Raw genomic sequence first — 19094 nt, forward strand, 5'->3', positions numbered from 1 at the left:
ATGGTAAAATATAGGTTAATAATTTAAAAATTAAAAAGTAAATAACAAAATTAATAATAGCAGGTTAATTTAATGGGACAATCCTAAGCCAAGGCTGGCCTTCATAGTAAAAGTCTCCACGTCTCTACTTGTGACCTGGCAGGACAGAGAAAGAGTCATTACAAGGCTATGTCAAAGAGAACCCAGCTAGGAAGTGTATCAAGCCATCCCTGGCAGTCTTTCAGGCCCAGTTCCTGGATACCCTACAAATATCAAAAATGACACAGCCACAAATTTATGTCATCCTAATATAAGATGACATCAGGTCTCTGGGGTGTGGCTTGGTCAACAGAGTGCTTCCCTAGCATGTACAAAGTCCTGGGCTCCGCCCCAGTGCCACACAAAACCAGCGCAGCAGTAACTCACCCGTGGAATCCCAGCAGAATCTAGAAGCTTAAGACCCTCAGCTACATAACGAACTGAAGGTCAACCTGGACTGGACGGATGATCAGATGAATGGACAGACAGACAGAAAGACGATAGACAGACAGACGATAGACAGACAGACAAACAGACAGACAGACAGACAGACAGGAGTAAAGTGGTTTAACAGAAGCCAAAAACATGCGGTTAGCTGGGGTATTTCTAGAATGGGGTTGGCTACTTTCCTACAGGACTTTTCACATGGGGGTAGAAAAGAGGAGTCAGTTTTGGGTTAAACCAAAGATGGCTCTGTCTGAGACCTTTGCCCTGCCACAGCCCAAACCCTCTCTGACAACACAACACACACATGCTGAACAGGCATCAGATGGACCAAACACCCCCCCCACACACACAATTTTAAAAATAAAAATGAACGCTATGTTTTCAGGAATTAATAATGAGAAGGAAAACATCTGTACCTGTTCAGGATACGCACAGCACAGTAGGCCCTGCCACACACACACAAACAAGACACAAGCAAGCAATGCTCACATGCTCAGGAGAGACACTAAGGAGGCCAGAAGTGGTTGGAGGCTCCATCCAGGTGTATCTAGACTTGATTTGTCTCCATTTTAAGAGCATCAAGTGGCAAATCTTGTTTTGTTTGAGATAAGTTTTCACTCTCTGAAGTCTTGTTATTTGGAACTTTCTGGAATTTTTGTCCCCAATATTTCCATCCATAGACTTAGATCCAACCTGTGCAGTGAAGTGCCTATGTCTGATCATTTCTGTGTGTAAAATCATTGGCGCATACCAGTGCCTGAGATCCAAGCTAACACAGCAGGTGTATGATTGCTGCATGGGTTCGGATTCCATCACCCAGCATATACTTACTTATTTGCGTAATTGTGGAATATACTTGAAAAAACTTTCAAGGGTTCTAAGACCTTTTTTATTGTGGTTGCTTATTATTCTTATTTTGTTTTTCTTTTTGAGACAAGGTCTGACTATGTGGTCCCGACTGACCTGGAACTTCCGATATAGACAGGCTGACCTAAATTCACAGAGAGCCATTTGCCTCTGCCTACGTTTGTACCTCTGTACCCACCTGTGGGTTTGTTGCTGTTTTTCTTTAAAGATGTTTTGTGTGCATGTGTGAGTATCTGTGTTTGGGGTGTGTGTGTGTGTGTGTGTGTGTGTGTGTGTACCTGCAGAAGTCATAAGAGGGTGTTGACTCCCTTGGGATAGAGTTACGAGTCTTTGTGAGTCTCCCATTGTGGGTGCTGGGAGGATCTGGTCCTCATGATAGAGCAAGCATTCTTAAGTGCTGAGCCATCTCTAACCCCTTGTTTTGTTTTTGAGACAGGGTTTCATGTAGCCCGGGCTAGTCTCAAACTCACTCTGGATCTGGTGTTAGTCCTCCGGCCTCCACCTCTCCAGTGCTAGGACTGCAGGCATGGTGCCATCATACCCAGGTTACAGAAAAAAAACTCAATTGGTTGAAAATTGAAACCTAATTGTTGCAATGAAAAATTCCCATAATATCAGTTGATGTAAGGAAGAACAAGAAAGAGTTTGAAAGAGTACAGGCTTATAAAAAACAACAACAACAACAAAAACCCAAAACCCTCTTATTATATAGTTAGGCTAAACATGGTTTTCTGCCAGTAGGTGGCAGCGTGTGAGCGGTGTTAAAGCAGGTTCTTCCCTCCCTCCTCATCTCCCCCTTGTGGTCCTTTTGAGTGTTAGGTTTAGTTGCTGCTGCTGGCCCTGAACTCACCACGAAGCAGCTGTCTTCAGCATCTTCTCTTCCTGCATCCACCCACCCCCCAAGTGCTGGGACGCAGGGGTGCATCACCACACCCAGTTTATGAGGTGCTAGGGATCAAACCCAGGTGTCCATTCATGCTGGGTGAGTGCTCTAACCAATGAGCCACCTTCCCAACCCCTACTGCTGTTCTGTTACTGTCGCTTTAAAGTTGAGACAGGGTTTTACAGGGTGACCCAGCTTGACCCAGTTTGATCCAGCTTGACCCAGTGTGACCCAGCGTGACCCAGCTTGACCCTGTGCATGCAGTCCTGCTGTACCACCTTCCTGAATGAGGTATCAAAGGTCTGTGTAGCAACCCATCTGAATCCTGGTTCTAGGGAGTCATCACAATAAACAATCCAAGTGTGCTACAGAGAACAAGCAATCAACATCAGAATCATCTTCTTCATACAAACTATGAGACAGAACCCACAACATAAAGCAACTTTCATAGAAAGAGAGCTGGGGGCATAGCTTATTCAGTAAAGTGCCTGCCTCACAAGAATAAGTTCAAATCCCAACAACCACACAAAGCCTGGGAATGGCACGTTTGTCTATACCTCGGGGCTGGAAGGAGGTAGTGGACACAGAGACGAGATAATCTCCAGCAATCAGTGAACTCTGGGCACGGGGAGACCCTGTCTCAAAATAAAAGGTAGCGTGAGACAGAAGATACTCAACATTGGCCTGTGTTCTCCCACATGCATGCACACAAACATGCACTCACACGTACGCTACACACATGCAGATGTCCAGACAAACAGATAACCTACTGCACAACACCCACATGTGAAGCACCTACAGCAATTCCAGGAATTACTCCCAGCGTCAGCGAGGAAAAGTGCTGCCTTGGAGTACGGGGCTTAATCCCCAGGGCCTTGGAAGGTCATCCCAAGAGCAGGTGGGGTTGTAACAGGGTGCATTAGCAGTGCCCTAGCCAGGCAGGAACTAGAGAAAACTCTCCACACCCTACTCACCACCCTGGCCCAGAACCCAGGGAGAACTTACAATACACACTGGAATGCCTGGCAGTGGTGGCGCACACCTTTAATCCCAGCACTTGGGAGGCAGGGGCAGGTGAATCTCCGTGAGTTCGAGGTCAGCCTGATCTACAAAGTGAGTACCAGGACAGGTTCCAAAGCTACACACAGAGAAACTCTGTCTTGAAAAGAAAAAGAAAAAAAAAAAAACAGAACTCCACCTTGCCCACTGCCTGGGGGAGGAAAATCTCAGCATGAAGCAAGACAACGTGGTAACATGGTGCTGTTAACGTGGTGGACGTAGATGAAAAGGATGGGCCTAGGGGAGACTCATATCAATTTAGCCACAGGTTAGACATTCATACTCAAGAGGTAGCGGTGCCCATGGAATGACCTTTGGGGTGCTGCTCCATGAACAACAAGGGAGGATAAGTACTCTAGGTGTCACCCACACACAGTGTTCTTGATGTCTGTTCCAAGCAGAACAGAAAGTGGGAGAAATAGCCAGTAGGCCGAGGCAGGAGGATCATCACAAGTCTGAGACCAGCTGGGCAACAGAATCATTATGAAGCCAGCCTGAGGTGAGAAAGAGGCGCTGTTGGTAGAGCATGGGTGGAGTCCCAGTTCCATCCCTAGAACCGCATAAAGCAGGTGCAGTCACGCAAGCCCATGAGGCCACCACGGTTCAAAAACTGAAGGTCATCCTCAGCTACCCAGCAACTTTGAGTTCAGGCTGGGATACAAGATACCCTGCCAGAAAGAGAAACAGAGAGGCAGAAGCTATGAAGGAGACATGGAACTGGAAAGAACTGGGCACCCTGGAACATGGTGACATTGCTTTTTTTTTTTCAAGACAGGGTTTCTCTGTAGTTTTTGGTGTGTCCTGGAACTAGCTCTTGTAGACCAGGCTGGCCTCAAACTCACAGAGATCCATCCGCCTGCCTCTGCCTCCCGAGTGTTGGGATTAAAGGCGTGCGCCACCACCACCCAGCTACGTGGTTGCATTTCTTGCTGGCTAAGAGTTGCTTTGCAACTGACAAAGTCAAAATTGCCTACTAACCTCCTTTTCCCTAAGACGTCTCACACAGGACGTTAAGGCCAACACTGGAGCTGGGTGCGGAGGAGACTGAGGCAGGAGACTGTGAGTTCAAGGTTAGCCTGAACTACGTGGAGAGTAGGCTAGCCGAGGCTTCAGAAGGAGATGTGCAATCTCAAAACAAAAACAACAAAAAACTGAACGTAGGGGAGGAGTATTTGCGGCCTTGAATTGACCGGTACCTGCGCCTGTCTTTCCTCACCTGTCCCGAGAGTCTCGAGTAAACCATCTTACCGATCGTTTATACAAAGGAAATTCTTTAACAAAAAAGAAGTGAGGATACCAGTTCGTATTTTTGTATTTAATTTTTAAGTTTTGCCTAATCTTTAAACCTGATAGCAAATGATATCTTTTGAGCAATTTTAACTTTGCAAACCATTCAATCATGTGTGTGTGTGTCTGTGTGTCTGTGTGTCTGTGTGTGAGTGTGTGGCCACAGTGAAGGGGCCTGAGGCACATGTACTCACAAGAGCTCTCTTTCTCTCCTTCTCTCTCTTTCTCTGTCTCTGTGTCTCTGCCTGTCTCTGTTTTTTCTCACTGTGTCTTATCTATCCCAGTCTTACTGTCTCTCCCCTTCTTTTCCTGTCTCTTTCACTCTCTGTGTCTGTCTGTCTCTCTTTCCTCTCTGTCCTTTCCCCCTCCCCCCTCTGTCTCCTCCCCCATCTCTCCTCTCTCTATCTCTGTCTCTCCCTCTCCTGTCTCTCTCTCCTTCTCCTGTCTCTCTCTCCTTCTCTTGCTGTCTCTGTGTCTCTCCCCCCCCCATCTCTCTTCCTCTCTCACTGTCTCTGTCTCCCTCCCCTCCTCCTCTGTCTCCCCTGCCTCCGGTCCTAATCTGACACTGTTCTGTCTCTTATCTCTCCTTCCTAAGCGCCCTTTGCTCGACCCTGACCCCTGAAATTCTTTTCTGCAGTGTAAGCAAGGACCTGGCTTCCTCTGAGTGACAGTCACTAAAGAGTAAACCCTCAGGCTACACGCAACAACAGCTGACAGGTGAGTGCGTTCAGTCACTGAGGAGAGTGAACTGAGGGCGGGTCTCACATAGGTCTCCATTGCCCAGGCAAGTCTCCAGTTCCTGACCCCTGTCAGAGAAACAGCTTCCTTTTAGTAAGTACGATGGTGACCTCACCCTCTTCGCATCACAAGAGCAATGGCACTTGGGATTGCTTCCAATTCAACACTAGCCCGGGCTATACACTGAGCTCAAGGCAGCCAAGGCTGCAAAGCCAGACAGTAAGACCCTGACTGCCACTTAAAAGAAAAAGAAACGTGTGTCTGGCCTTTTCCTTAGTGTTGCCACAGCATCCTTTCGCAATCATCTGGACTACCTTGTACACACAAGCTAGTGCTCCATCCTTCTACCCCAAGCTGAAGGATCTCTGTGTCTCCTGCCAAACACTCCCACATCTCACAACAGCCAGTCAGTCTTGAGATCAAAGCTTCGCCAGCTGCCCTTGCTTTGGCAGAACCCGGCTTTGGAGCAGAAAACACAGGAAAGGGGTAAGGTTCTTGCAAGTCCCATGACTACACAGTGTGTGGTAGCACACACCTGTAAGCCCATCCCTCAGGGGACTGAGGCATGACCCTGCCTCAAAAAGACCCAACAAACAAGACCGATGAGCTCTTCCTCCCTCCAGCTTCCTGTGTCTGTCTAAGTTGGGGTCTAGGCCTTACCCCACAGCGGCCATGACTATTCATTTTCTTAAATTAGCCAGTATTGGTTTCTGTGGCTTGTCCTTAGGGGACTGTGCACATAAGTCAGTTCATCCCGAAAAAGAAATAATTCCTCCAACTTTGGTATCACAGTACACACCTATAACCCTAGCTCTCAGGAAGTAAAGAAGTCAGGAAGATCGTACTGTAAGTTTGAGGCCAGACTGGGCTATGATGTAGTGAGATCAGGGCCAGCCAGGACTATATGCTGAAAACCCTGACTCAAATAAAACAGAGAGAGAGAGGGAGAGAGAGAGAGAGAGAGAGAGAGAGAGAGAGAGAGAGAGAGAGAGAGAGAGAGTCTTCCGTCTTCCATCCCTTTGCTTGGAAAAATCCAACAAAGGGCCAAACACAACCCTGCCTCTCCCTGAGGCAGAATAAAAAGAATTCATTCGATTTGCTAGATGAGCCAACAGCCTGATGCAACTTCTGATTGAGACTTGGAAAATCTAAGTTCAGGTTGGGTCACCTGCTGTGGAAAGGAATTCCTGTCCTGGAAATAGATCACCCCGTGATACAGCTGCTCCCATAATTGAAGACAGTGACTTCATGATGATGGAAAGGAAACCCTGCTTTAGCAAGTGATGCTTAATGTTGACTCCAGCCACTGAATCTCGCATCTCCCGGAGACAGCTCTCTGGGCACATCTGTAATGGAGTTTCTAAACTGGGTCGTTGAGGTTGGATGACCCACATTAAAATGTGAGCAGTATCATCTCATGGACTGGGGTCCTAGGCTGAATAACAGGAGGAAAGTGGGCTATTGAGATGCCCTTGTTGGGTAAGGCACCTGCTGCCAAGCCTGACTACAGGAAGTCACTCTCCAGCTTTTATGGAGGAAGCATTGGGGCGGGGAGCAAGAACTCAAGGTGTTGTCTGGTTGATTGTCTCCATTCTGGTCCTGCAAGGTGGCCCAACGCTTCTTTAACATCATCATCCCTTGAGGGAACCAGTCCAGTTTCCACAATGTCCCTTCTGCTCCGGGGTGCTCCTAGCTACCATCGTGGTTGACAGGCCTTTCTGTGGGGTGGCCCAACCTGCAAGGAATCTACAGTAGCTGCAGGCTTAGGTCAGTGACTTCTCTTGGCACCCTTAGCATTGAAGGGAGCTGAGTTATGTTAGAGAGACACTCCATGTCGGTGAACACGCAGACCTGCAGCAGCAAGCAGGTGGCCAGAGCAGAGATGCCAGGTTTCCATCCTTCTGAGGGTGCCATCTCTGCAGGATCTGTGCTCTCAGGATGTAGACTGCCTGGATCACAGGACAGACAAACATAAGCAAAGAGATCCTGAAGGCATCCCTCTGCGAAGCCGCATTTCCTCAGCACCCAACGCCTACTCCCCTGCCTCTGTGACTGTCCCCTCAACATCAGTATAAACAGAGCTGACACGGTGATTGGTCAGACCACAGCTTGAGCATGGCGGCTTGGCCACAAACTCTTCTCATCCCCTTCCCTCCATCACCCTGGAGCTCACATCAGCACCCCTAAAGACAGGGCTGGAGCGCTCGGTCCCTCTTGTCTGGGGTGCAGCTCGGCTGACCCGCTGGCCTACAGCTCATCACTACTTTTTGATTTTGAGGGTGACTGGTTCTATCTAGCTTGTGGAGACTCCCATAAGTTAGGACTCCGGGACCGGAATGGCTGAGGCGCTACGTTGTGCGGCACTGTCAGCAGAAGTGGGGAGGCCCGGCTGCTCAGGGACCTCCACTAAAGTAAAGTCAGATCCCTGCCTACGCTGCAGAAAAGAATTTCAAAACAGAGAAGAGTGAGGCAAAGTAAGTGAGCTTATTAAGAGGAGATAAGGAGAGTGCGCGACTCACTTAAGCAGGATGTTTAGAGTGAGTGACTCACAGCAAAAGAACACCGCACACCCAAGATAAGAGGGCTTTGTGGCAGCCAGAGCTGCAATTAGACATCTTCAGAACAGCTTGGATGTGCTCGGCAGCTCAGCTCTGTTTTTCAAAGGATCTAATTTCACAACAAGGTTTAATGATTAAGTGAAGCTTAAGGTTTAAGCAAATTTTAAAATTTAAGCAAAAATATAGAAACTGGCCAGGTATGGTGGTTCACCCCTTCAAGGCCAGCACTCTGTGAGTTGGAGGTCAATATAGCAAGTTCCAGGTGAGCCAGAACATACAGTATTTAAAAAAATATATATGTTAGCCGCGCGGGGGTGGCACATGCCTTTAATTCCAAACAGATAGGTCTCCATGAGTTCAAGGCCAACCTGGTCTACAAAGCAAGTTCCAGGACAGGCTCCAAAGCGCCTGTTTCACAAAACTAAAAACAAAACATATGTTTTTGGGGGGCCTGCAAGGGCAGAGGCTGGCAGGGACAGGAAATGAATGGGATCGAGATGCATAATGTGAAAGTCACAAAGAATAAAGAAAAAAGTTAATATATATGTGTATGTTTAATAAATGTATACAGGAACTAACTTTCTCTCTCTTGCTCACGCTGGCAGCATCTCCCTGGAGCTAGAGTTACAGCCTGATATGAGAGCTAAGAATTGAACTCTGGTCTCCTGAAAGACCAGTACTCATAGACCAGTACTTATTCTTAACCACTGAGCCATGCCTCCAGGCCTTGTTGAGCAAGTTCTCACTGTGCAGACTGCTTGACCTGGAACTCACTGTGGAGAGCAGGCTAGCCTCAAGCTCACAGAGGCCTGCCTGCCTCGGCCTCTGCCGAAACTGAAGGCACACGCCACCATAACCAGCTCTTTCTTATCTTAAAGAATTCCCTTTTGTAAAAGGAATCGTAAGGCGATGCTTTGTTCAGGAATGAGCAGGGAGCACTCCTACAGTCAGACTCTAGACCACGAGCATCGTGCCTCAACGTCAGCACCAACCCTGCTGTGAGGCACTGTCGCTAGAAGCAGCCATGTTTACTGTTTGTCTTGAAGCCTCTGGATCCCAGATTCCAGAGTAAGGGGCTTCTGACTCGTCCATGTCTCCATAACTTTTCTTGTCTTAACAATGTTTTATTATGCGGGCGGTGGTGGTGCACACCTTTAATCCCAGCACTTGGGAGGCAGAAGCAGGCGGATCTCAGTGAGTTCGAGACCAGCCTGGTCTACAAAACACGTTTCAGGACAGGTAGAACCGTTACACAGGGAAACCCTGTGTTGGAAAAATTCACTTATTTTATGGAGGGCAGAGGACAGCTTCAGTCAGTTCTGACAGTCAGTTCTCTCCTTTCCCCTCATGGTCCCAGGGATGGAACTCAGGTCATCAAGCTTGGCAGCAAGCACCTGTACCCACTCTCCACCCCAGTTCCTGTCTTTCTATCCCACTCAGAGCTCCTGAGGATGCTACAGTTAGGGTGCCCTTTGCTCCAGGTTATGGGATGTGGTGCTTGGGGCAGGGAGGGGGGAACAATACACAAACTCCCAGTGTCTACCAAATAAACTGACTCCACCTGCAACTCTTTGTGAAAAGGCTCAAGCTTGATGGTGCTCTCAAGCACGGGGAACGGTGCTGAAGGGTGTCTGGGAAGAGACCCAGGAATATGTGAAAATAAAAGGAAAATTAGGGTAAAAATAACATTGGGAAATTATTCCTGAATGGCCTTTGGAGGTTGCTTGGGGAGTCTCCCCCAACATCTGTTGTTGGGGAAGGTGAACATTAATCTCTCTACATGAGCACCTAGAATAAGACTACATGTTCTCAGAAGCCTTAGATAGGATATAAATACATAGATAGACACATACATCCATACACACATATGTGCACACACTCGCACACACGAAACATACTCATACACACACAAACACATAGGTAGGTAAACAAAAACAAATGGATCTTGAGGCCATAAACTTGGTTTTGTAAATGTATATGTATGTATGTGTATGTGTGTGTGTGTGTGTATATATATATATATATATATAATTTTCTTTTTCTTCTATCATTTGTTATCATTTATCTATATGAGAACCTGCATCTGTTCTCAACTCCAGCAAAAGTTTCTGGAATTTGTTTATTTTTCTTTATGTGTATGCATGTATACCATGTCATGGGACTGCCCAAAGAGGTCAGAGGAGGATGTCAAGTGCCCTGGAACTAGAGTTATAAATGACTGCAAGCCGCCTGGATGCGGATTCTAAGAGCCCAAACAAAGTCTGCTGCAAGAGCAGCAAGTGTTCTTCATCTCTCGGCCGGCTCTCCAGCCCCAGGAATTCTTACTCCCATGAAAAAAACTCAACACTACTTGCTTCCACCTTCTCTTCCTTCCTCAGGACACCAATTTTAACTATCAACACCCATGCTCTCTGAAATACAATTTCTGTTTTTTGTAATTTGTTTTGTGCAGGTGATCCAACCAACAGCTTAAAGCAAGTGCCCTACCTCCTGTACTTTATATGCAGCCTACGTGTGTGTATCTATGTGTACATGTGAGCATTGTGTGTGCACTTATGTGTGTGTGTCTTTGTGTGTGCATGTGTGTGTGTGTGTCATTTTTGAAGAGCTAGCAGACGATGCTCTGAGGAGTGGGTTCTCCTCTGAAGCAGGGAGGGGTTCTGAAAATGGTTTTTGTTTCTCTTTTTAGACAGCACCTCCACTGTGTAGCCTGTGCTGGACTAAAACTCACAACTGTAGCCAAGGATGACCTTAAACTCTTAATCTTCCTGCCTCTATCTCCTAAATGCTTGAATTATGGGCATAGGCCTTCATGCCTGGCTCTCAAAATATATATTTTTAAAAACAAGGAGTATTTTATGAATTTGTGTGTCGTTCCTACATAGAGGCCGTGCAAATCTTCTCTGTATTGTTCCAGTTTTAGCATGTGTGCTGCCAAAGCAAACACTCAAAATTCATTTTCTAAAGTCCCCATATAAAACCCTTTACCTCACCATTTCTGAGTTTGAACTAATCCACAAATTTATTGAAAATAAGGCTAAATCCGGAGCTGGCTAGTACCAAGACAAACAAGAAATAAGACAGTTTACAGTAGAGGCAAACATGAGTGGCCATGGCTAGGAGCACAGATTTGGGTTATTCAAATATTGTGTTTCAACACGAAAACAGAGGCCAGAGTCCATGGCCTCTCTGAAACTACTGCATACACCAAAAGCCTATGGCCTTCCTCCATAAAACTGTGACCCAAGTGACCTCTGGCAAGGGAAGTCGGAATTTTCCAGAGTTAGCCTAAGACTATAGGTGAGGTCAGTTCTTGTGCACCAGAGTCAAGAGGCCTTGGTTGTCTAGCAAGTTTTTGGAGTTTGTATGAAAAGAGACTAGGGCTTATTGTCTAACAACAGAAGAGGGTTGGCTTACACGTGCACAGTCAGGAGGTCTTAGCCTGCCTGGCTCAGGGTCCAGATCTGACACCCGTGCATGGCTTCAGCTAGCTGCCCTGAAAGAGAACAGCACTAACTGAAGCAGCCCGTGTTGCCTCCCACACAATTTGTTAGAGTTAATAGTTTGAGAACAGCCTTTTTCGCTCCCTCTAATTAGATAGTAAATCATGGGGTTCAGCAGGTCCTCCTCTATTATTTCCTAGGCAGGTGACCTGATATGATCAGCAGGGCCCCATCTCAGGCACCACAATGGTGCCTGGCCAGGCTGTCAGTGGGTTAGAACAGGAATCTCATCAGTGTCTGAGGATACTGATATCAGATAGAGACTTCCTCATACACACAATGGGTCATTAGGGTGGCAGATAAGTCTAACCACAGCAAGCCCTGTGGAGAAACACTGGCTTAAAGAAAAGAGGAGGGATAAGCCCTACTTTCCTCCTTTGGATTGTATCTGGGATGTGTATCTGGATAATGCCAAGGTTCTCATAAGCTGCAAAGGGCAAGAAAATCTTCCTCTCTCTTTCTCTCTCTCTCTCTCTCTCTCTCTCTCTCTCTCTCTCTCTCTCTCTCACACACACACACACACACACACAGCTCATTCTGGCCTTGAACTCACTGTATACCCAAGAATGTCTTTGAATTAGAATAATTTTGAATTTCTCACCTTCTTGCCCTCCCCTCCCAGGTGCTAGGATGTGTGTGCCACCATGCCGTATTTTTACAGTGCTAGGGATCAAACCTGTTAATTGGAAAAGAAGCACTCTTCCAATTGAGCTACATCCCCAGCCCAGGAAGAATATTTTCTGAGGCACAAGGGGTTTTTGGCTGTGCCTGAACTTCTTAAAGAAGAAATTCCCAAGTGCTGTTCCCACCACAACCATCAGATGGTAAGACCTTATTGCCAAACACACATTGGTTGCAGGATGTAAAGAAATTGAGCTGAATCTGAGATTTCCTCTCTGCTGGACAGCTTTCATAATGCAGGCTTCTGGAGGATAGATATCATCCATGGATTTACCCAGCGGTAGATCCTGCACGCTACAATGCTAACCTGCCAGGCAAGATGTGCCGACTGGAGAAATAGTGGCATGACTGTTAGGGGCTGAACAACTGACTTCCCAGGACTGCTCCATAGGTGGGAACTCGTGCCTAGTTCTGTAAGCCTGGCCCAAAGCCCAGAGTTGGAGAAGTCATAGGCCCTTGGGGGACCTACTAATGTTGTTTCACTAAATGAACATGCTGTCAAACTGCTTTCTAAATATTTGTTTATACCTTTAGATTAGTGCTACTCCCAATCTTGGTTTTCCAGTGGGAACCAGTCAATACAGAGACCCCTAACTGGTCCAAATGCTGAGAATACGCCAATGTTGGGCACAGGACGTCCATCTCAAGCCTCACAAGCCCCAGGAAGTATAAAGGAGTAGGCAGCAGAAAGCGTGGCAGAGCCAGAGGATGTTGGGGAGTGCCAGGAGGTATTGTCTTCGGGACATGCTGTGGCTACGGCACTCACGGGCTTGCACGGCATTACCTGCACAAGACCAAGCCAGTAGGATCGGTGATCCCAGCGTGGATGGTGGCTAGGCCCAGGAGGCCCCACCTCTAGCTGAGGAGCTGTCTGTATTTGATGGCTGCTGAAGAGAGGGAGCCATTTTTCGATAGAGATGTGGTCCCTCGTAAGGTACCCGTGAGTGTGCAGGCAGTACTAGTGAAATTAGTGGGAGGAGGAGAAGCAGAGGAGGCAGAGGCCAAAGACTGGAGGAGCTGGTGTTGAGGGTGTCCAAAGGAAATGGAGTTGGAATGGCTGTGATAAGGATGCATCGCATATTATCAAAAACTGTTTTTGTTTTTTAAAAAGAAATTTGTGCAGGCACAGTGGCTCACACCTCTAATCCCAGCACTCAGGAGTTAGAAGTGGGTTTGAGGCCAGCCTGGTCTACACAGTCAGATTCAGACCACCCAGGGCTATACAGTGAAACTCTGTCTTAAAGAAAGAAAAAAAGAAAGAAAAAAACCAAACCGAAACAGCAACAACAAAAACCAAGTAGTAACTGGACAGGAGAAGAAGGACATTGAAATGGATGTCCGTCCAGCAACAGGTGCTTTGGAAGGCTCCAGAAAATTCTCAAACATGACAGTGTTGAGCTGAAGTGTAAGTTGAGATTTGCTGTCTGCCTACCACCACAGGCAGAGGGTGGAAAGTGTCTTGCACCCCACTGACTGTCTGGTTTAGCTTGCACCGAACCAAATTTCGTACCGAAATCACCAGGTTATCAGCCAGCTGCCTCGGAACACAGTCTTGCCATCAGTGCTCTGGGTACCAGCCACCATGGCTGCAGTGTTAGAGGAGACGATGACAGCTGGGACTTAAAAAAAAATTGCAGGATGTTCTCTTATGTAACAGAGGAGCGGCCACAGCTGGCAGGTGCCAATTTCCTGGTGGACTGGCAGAGGAGGTCTATTTTGGTCACTCTAAGCAAGGCCACAAAAAATCCTGGAAAATACATATCTGTGTCAGCATTTGCTCCGGTTGGCAGCCCAGGGCTGTGTCACTGGGGCAAAAGCATGCGATGTGACCTGTCTCGTATCCTATTTGAGCTCCCAGTTTGAAATGGTAATTGATCAAGGAAAAGATGACAAGTTTCCTTCAGTGAGCAGTTAGACCCTGGTGGCTTCACAGCTGCCCGCACAGGAAAGAAAATCCCTGTTGCTTTTAGGCTTCACCACAACCTTCATCACTAGCCATATCAGGCTTACAAGAAAGCATCGTGAGGATTATAAAAGTTGAAATAAACAGCATTGCTAAGTGTAGAAAAAGACAAGTGGGCCACTTGCAACGTTGGAAGGCAGAGACAGGCTTTCTGACTAGTCAGCCTAGCCGAGTCAACGAGACCCTATAAGAGGGTGTGGAAGTGATTTAAAAAAAAAAAATCAGACAGCCTCCAGACTCTGTACACATGAATATGGGGGTATGTACCCCTAAGAGGAACACTCAACAAACTAGGAATGTAAGGGTAGAGGGTATAGCCTCACCATGATACAGAGCATCTGAAAAATAAACAGAAAAGGCCCCTTATTTAATGGCCTCCCAGCCTGTTTCTGAGAGGTGGATTGAGGGAAGAGCAGAGCAGAGGGAAGAGGAGGGAGGGAGTGGGAGGAGAGGAGGAAGGTGTGGCTGTGATCAGGATATAAAATAAATAAATTTTTAAAAAATGTGGTGTACACATGGAGAAATATTCTTCAGCCTTCCAAAGGAGGGAAACCCTAATGCATGCTCCTCAATAAATGAACACAAGAACATTAGGCCAAGTGAAGCAAAATCATAAGAAAAAGCCAACATCCCATTTACCATTTCATCTCTATTCAGTATCCAAAGTTGTCAAGTTCAAAGACACAGGCCTGGGAGTGTAGCTCAGCTGGTCAAGTGCTCACCTTGCATGCATAAAGCCTTGTGTTCAAGTACCACATGAAAGCCTATAATTCGGGTTCTTAGAGAAGCTAAATAAGAAGGAGAACCCAAAGAAAATCATATAGGCATCCTCCTGAATATTAACCTCCATCAGGCGATGAAAGGAGACAGACACAGAGACAGAGACCCACATTTGAACACCAGACTGAAATCTCAAGGTCCAAATCAGGAGCAGAAGGAGAGAGAGCACGAGCAAGGAACTCAGGACCGCGAGGGGTGCACCCACACACTGAGACAATGGGGATGTTCTACCGGGAACTCACCAAGGCCAGCTGGCCTGGGTCTGAAAAAGCCTGGGTTAAAACCGGACTCGCTGAACATAGCGGACAAGGAGGACTACTGAGAACTCAAGAACAATGGCATTGGGTTTCTGATCCTACTGCACCTATTGGTTTTGTGGGAGCCTAGGCAGTTTGGATGCTCACCTTACTAGGCCTGGATGGAGGTGGGTGGTCCTTGGACTTCCCACAGGTCAGGGAACCCTGATTGCCCTTTGGGCCGACGAGGGAGGGGGACTTGATTGGGGAAGGGGGAGGGAAAGGGGAGGCGGCGGTGGGGAAGAAACAGAAATCTTTCATAAATAAATAAATAAATTTAAAAAAAAGTACCACATCAACCGGGCACAGTGACACAGGCCTGCCATCCCAGCAGGAGGATCAACGCTCAAAGTCATCTTCAGCTACATATCAAGTTTGAGAATAGCCGGGCGGTGGTGGCTCACGCCTTTAATCCCAGCACTTGGGAGGCAGAGGCAGGCGGATCTCTGTGAATTCGAGACCAGCCTGGTCTACAGAGCTAGTGCCAGGACAGGCTCCAAAGCCGCAGAGAAACCCTGTCTCGAAAAACCAAAAAAAAAAAAAAAAGTTTGAGAATAGCCTGGGCTACATGGGCACTTACTAAAGCATGTATGTGTGTGTGAAATGCATGTGTGCATGTGTGTGCATCTGTGTGCGTGTGTGTGTGTGTGCATGCGTTTGTGTCTGTGTCTCTGTGTGTGTGAAGTGCGTGCGTGCGTGTTTGTGCGTGTGTGCGTGCGTGCATGTGTGTGTCTGTGTGTGTGAAGTGTGTGTGTCTGTGTGTGTATGAAATGCGTGTGTGCATGTGTGTGCGTGTGTGTGAAATGCATGTGTGCACGTGTGTGTGTGTGTGTGCGTGTGCATGTGTGTGTGTGTGTCGTAGAAACAGAACCGGCAGAGCAATCCCCAGCACTAGAAAAACAAAAACAAACCTCCCTAAAAAAAATACACAGAAGCAGAAAGATCGATGGTTATCAGATGCTGGGAAAGGAACAAAAAGAAATTTAATGGGTACAGAGTGTCAGATCTGCAAGATGACAATGTCCTGGGGATCTATTTCACAATGAGAATATACCCAGAACCTCAGACCTGGCCACATGAAAGCCGTCAAGAAGACACGTTTTATGTTCATGGGGTTTGTGGCGCAGGGATTGCGCTGCACAAGCTCTACCACAGAGACGTCTCTCCACTTTATTACCACAGGGGGGAAATGGTGTTCTCCAAGAAGATAGATTAGCTCAACTTGTGACCCAGCTGTGCAAATGTTCCCCGAGATACATCAAACATCCCATGCAGAAAAGTGCTTTATCTATGTTTCTTACTTCATATAAACAACATAATACACTTAAGAGACATGTGAGGGCTGCAGAAACGGCTCAGTGGTTAAGAGGGCTTGCTGCAAAATCATGAGGACCAGAGTTCAGATCTCAGAGTAAATATAACCAAGACAGGAGTCTTGTGAACCCTGTAGCCCCTATTCTGAGACAGGCAGAGACAGAAGGATCACTGGAGCTTTCTGGCTGCCAGCCTGGCCAAGAAAATGTGGACTCTACATTCAAGGAGAGATCCTACCTCAAAGGAAGAGACAGTAACTGGGGAAGAAACATGCATACAGGTGCACACACTGTGTACACTTAAACACACACATGCACACACAATAAAGATAAAAATCTTTTTCAAAAGACACAATTTAGGGTTTGGAGAGATGGGTCAGTGTTTATAGCATTTGCTTAGTTTCCAGGAACCCTGAGTTTGATTCCCAGCAGGGTCACATGAAGGGGACTGCGCAAGTCCCACTGCCTCGCTCAGCCTCGGCCTGATGCGCCTCTCTCTCTCTCTCTCTCTCTCTCTCTCTCTCCCACATGCACACATGCACACACACACACACGCACGAACACACGCACGCACGCACATGCACACACACATACTCTTCCTTTCCCTCTTTCAAGTCTCATGTAATCCAGGTTGGCACAAGCTTACTATGTAGCCAGAGATGCCCTTGAACTTCTTTCTGGTCCTCCTGCCTCCACTTCCCAAGTGCTGGGGTTACAGGCATATGCCACCAGACTCAATTTTCGCGGAATCAGGAATTAAACTCAAGGTCTTAAGCATGCTAAGCAAGCATTCTACCAACTGAGCTACATCTCTAGTCTCTTGATTGAATTTTTGTGGTGTTTGATTGGTTTAGTGTTCAGGGTGGAACCTGAGACCATGTGTGTGCTAAGCACACGCATTACCTCCCAGCTTTACCTTTAGCCCTTGACTAATTTATATAACACGTTTACATTAGCTAAAGCTATTACAAGAACATTCTGGTCACACTATCCTAAAGTTTTGTTTTTCATTGTCTTAAATGGTAATCCTTAAAAGAAATATTTTTAGATTAAAATATCTTTATTTTATGTGTATGGTTGTTTTGCCTGTATGCCTGCTTGTGTGCGTCTGTGAACCATATGTGTGCAGTGCCCACAGAGAGCACCAGATCCACTGAACTGAAGTTACAGCTGTTCTAAGGTACCATGCAGGTACTGAGAATCAAACCCAGAGTCTCAGGAAGAGCGGCCAGTGCTCATAACCGGAGCCTCTCCAGACCTGTAAATGGCAGTCTTGGTTATTATGACTTACATAAAAACATTTACAATAAATATACATGTAGCCAGGCATAATAGTGTGTTCCCTTAATCCCAGCATTCAGAAGGCAGAGGCAGGTGCAGGTGGATCTCTGTGAGCTGCAGACCATTGTGGGTATTGATGAGTTCCAGAGGTAGATTCTCAACAGGGTTGGATGTCTGGGTGTCAGTGGCCTTCTTACAGGACTGGCGAGAGGCAAAATGGAAACCAATCGATCCAAGGCTGAGGCTAATTCATGAGCCGGGAATATAGTTCAGGGATAGACTGCTTGCCTACTGTGCACAAAGACCTGGGTTCAATCCCCAGCAGCGCAGATATAACTAGGTGTGATGGTGCACACCTGTAATTTCAGCACTCAGGAGGCAAAGCAGAAAATCAGAAATTTAAGGTCAGCTTTGGCTGCATAATGACTTTGAATTCAGTTTGGACTCAATACTGTCTTAATAACTAACAACAGTAATAATAATAAATAACAACAAACTGCCTTTGGGGTCAGGAAGGGTGAGACAGGCTCCCTTTGTAACCCTGTCTAGTCTGGAACTTGCTATGTAGATCAAGTTGGCCTCAAACTTACCCTGATTTTAGACAAGCCACTGGGCTCATGATCTCTGGTCACACATTTTTACACAGCCTCGGTTAATCCTCACTGTGGCAACTGTTCGCACGGTGGCTAGGCCTTGAAGCCAATAGAAACCATATGAATCCGTGAGCCACTGCCAGTATGTCTCTTTACCATTTACCGTCGTGCGTCCAGCTACTTGGTCTCATCGCGGGACTAGCTCCCACCCTCCCCAGCCTGGGAGCACTGGAGCACTTCCCAAGGAGAAAGCCAGGGCAGGAATCCGAGAAGGGGATTCTGATGGGTGGGGCACAGCAGTATCCTCCTGCCCACTCTTGTCTCGCTGGGGCCCAGTCAGGTGGGGACACGGCCTCAGGGGAGCCCCATCTCATACCCAGGAAGGGTGGTTAAGGGAACATAAGGATCTGCTTCTGGACAAAGCTACCTGCGAGCCACAGGGGAAACAGAAATCCTCCCAGACTCTGGTCCCTGCCTCAGCCTCACAGGGCATTATTATCTTGTTTTGTCTGAATTTCTTCCCACTAGCACCAACTGGAGTCTATAGAATCAGAGAATAATTAAAGTAAGGAGGGAGTGGGGGTTAGGCAGCCCCAGGAGGACCCTGGGTGTGCCCTTCCGACACTTACCCTGTATCAAGAGGCAGGCAGGAAGCTCTCAAAAGCATTGCATAAGGACTGCAGATTGAGAAGCCTGGGGTGGGGCTGGAGAGGGTCATTCTCACCCCACTCACAGCCCTGCCTCAACATCCCTTGCACAGAGAGTTGGGATTAAGCAAGACCCCCTTGGGGATGAGCAGAGAGACAGGCTGCAGAAACTGGGGAGGA

The 19094-nt window shown here is 47.2% G+C and overlaps 1 non-coding gene and 1 pseudogene across 1 annotated transcript; one reads left to right on the plus strand and one right to left on the minus strand.

Moving 5' to 3' along the window:
• LOC126495272 (S-formylglutathione hydrolase-like) overlaps positions 1-14036 on the plus strand; it is a 45693-nt pseudogene extending 31657 nt beyond the window's left edge.
• Positions 10698-10804, minus strand: LOC126495280 (U6 spliceosomal RNA). The gene has a single exon (XR_007590127.1). It is a non-coding gene; the product is annotated as a U6 spliceosomal RNA (small nuclear RNA).
• Positions 14037-19094: the final 5058 nt, after the last annotated feature.

This window comes from Alexandromys fortis, unplaced genomic scaffold (assembly GCF_014885135.2).
Source record: "Alexandromys fortis isolate MF-2015 unplaced genomic scaffold, M_Fortis_MF-2015_v1.1 scaffold_397, whole genome shotgun sequence".
Classification (NCBI taxonomy): Eukaryota; Metazoa; Chordata; class Mammalia; order Rodentia; family Cricetidae; genus Alexandromys; species Alexandromys fortis.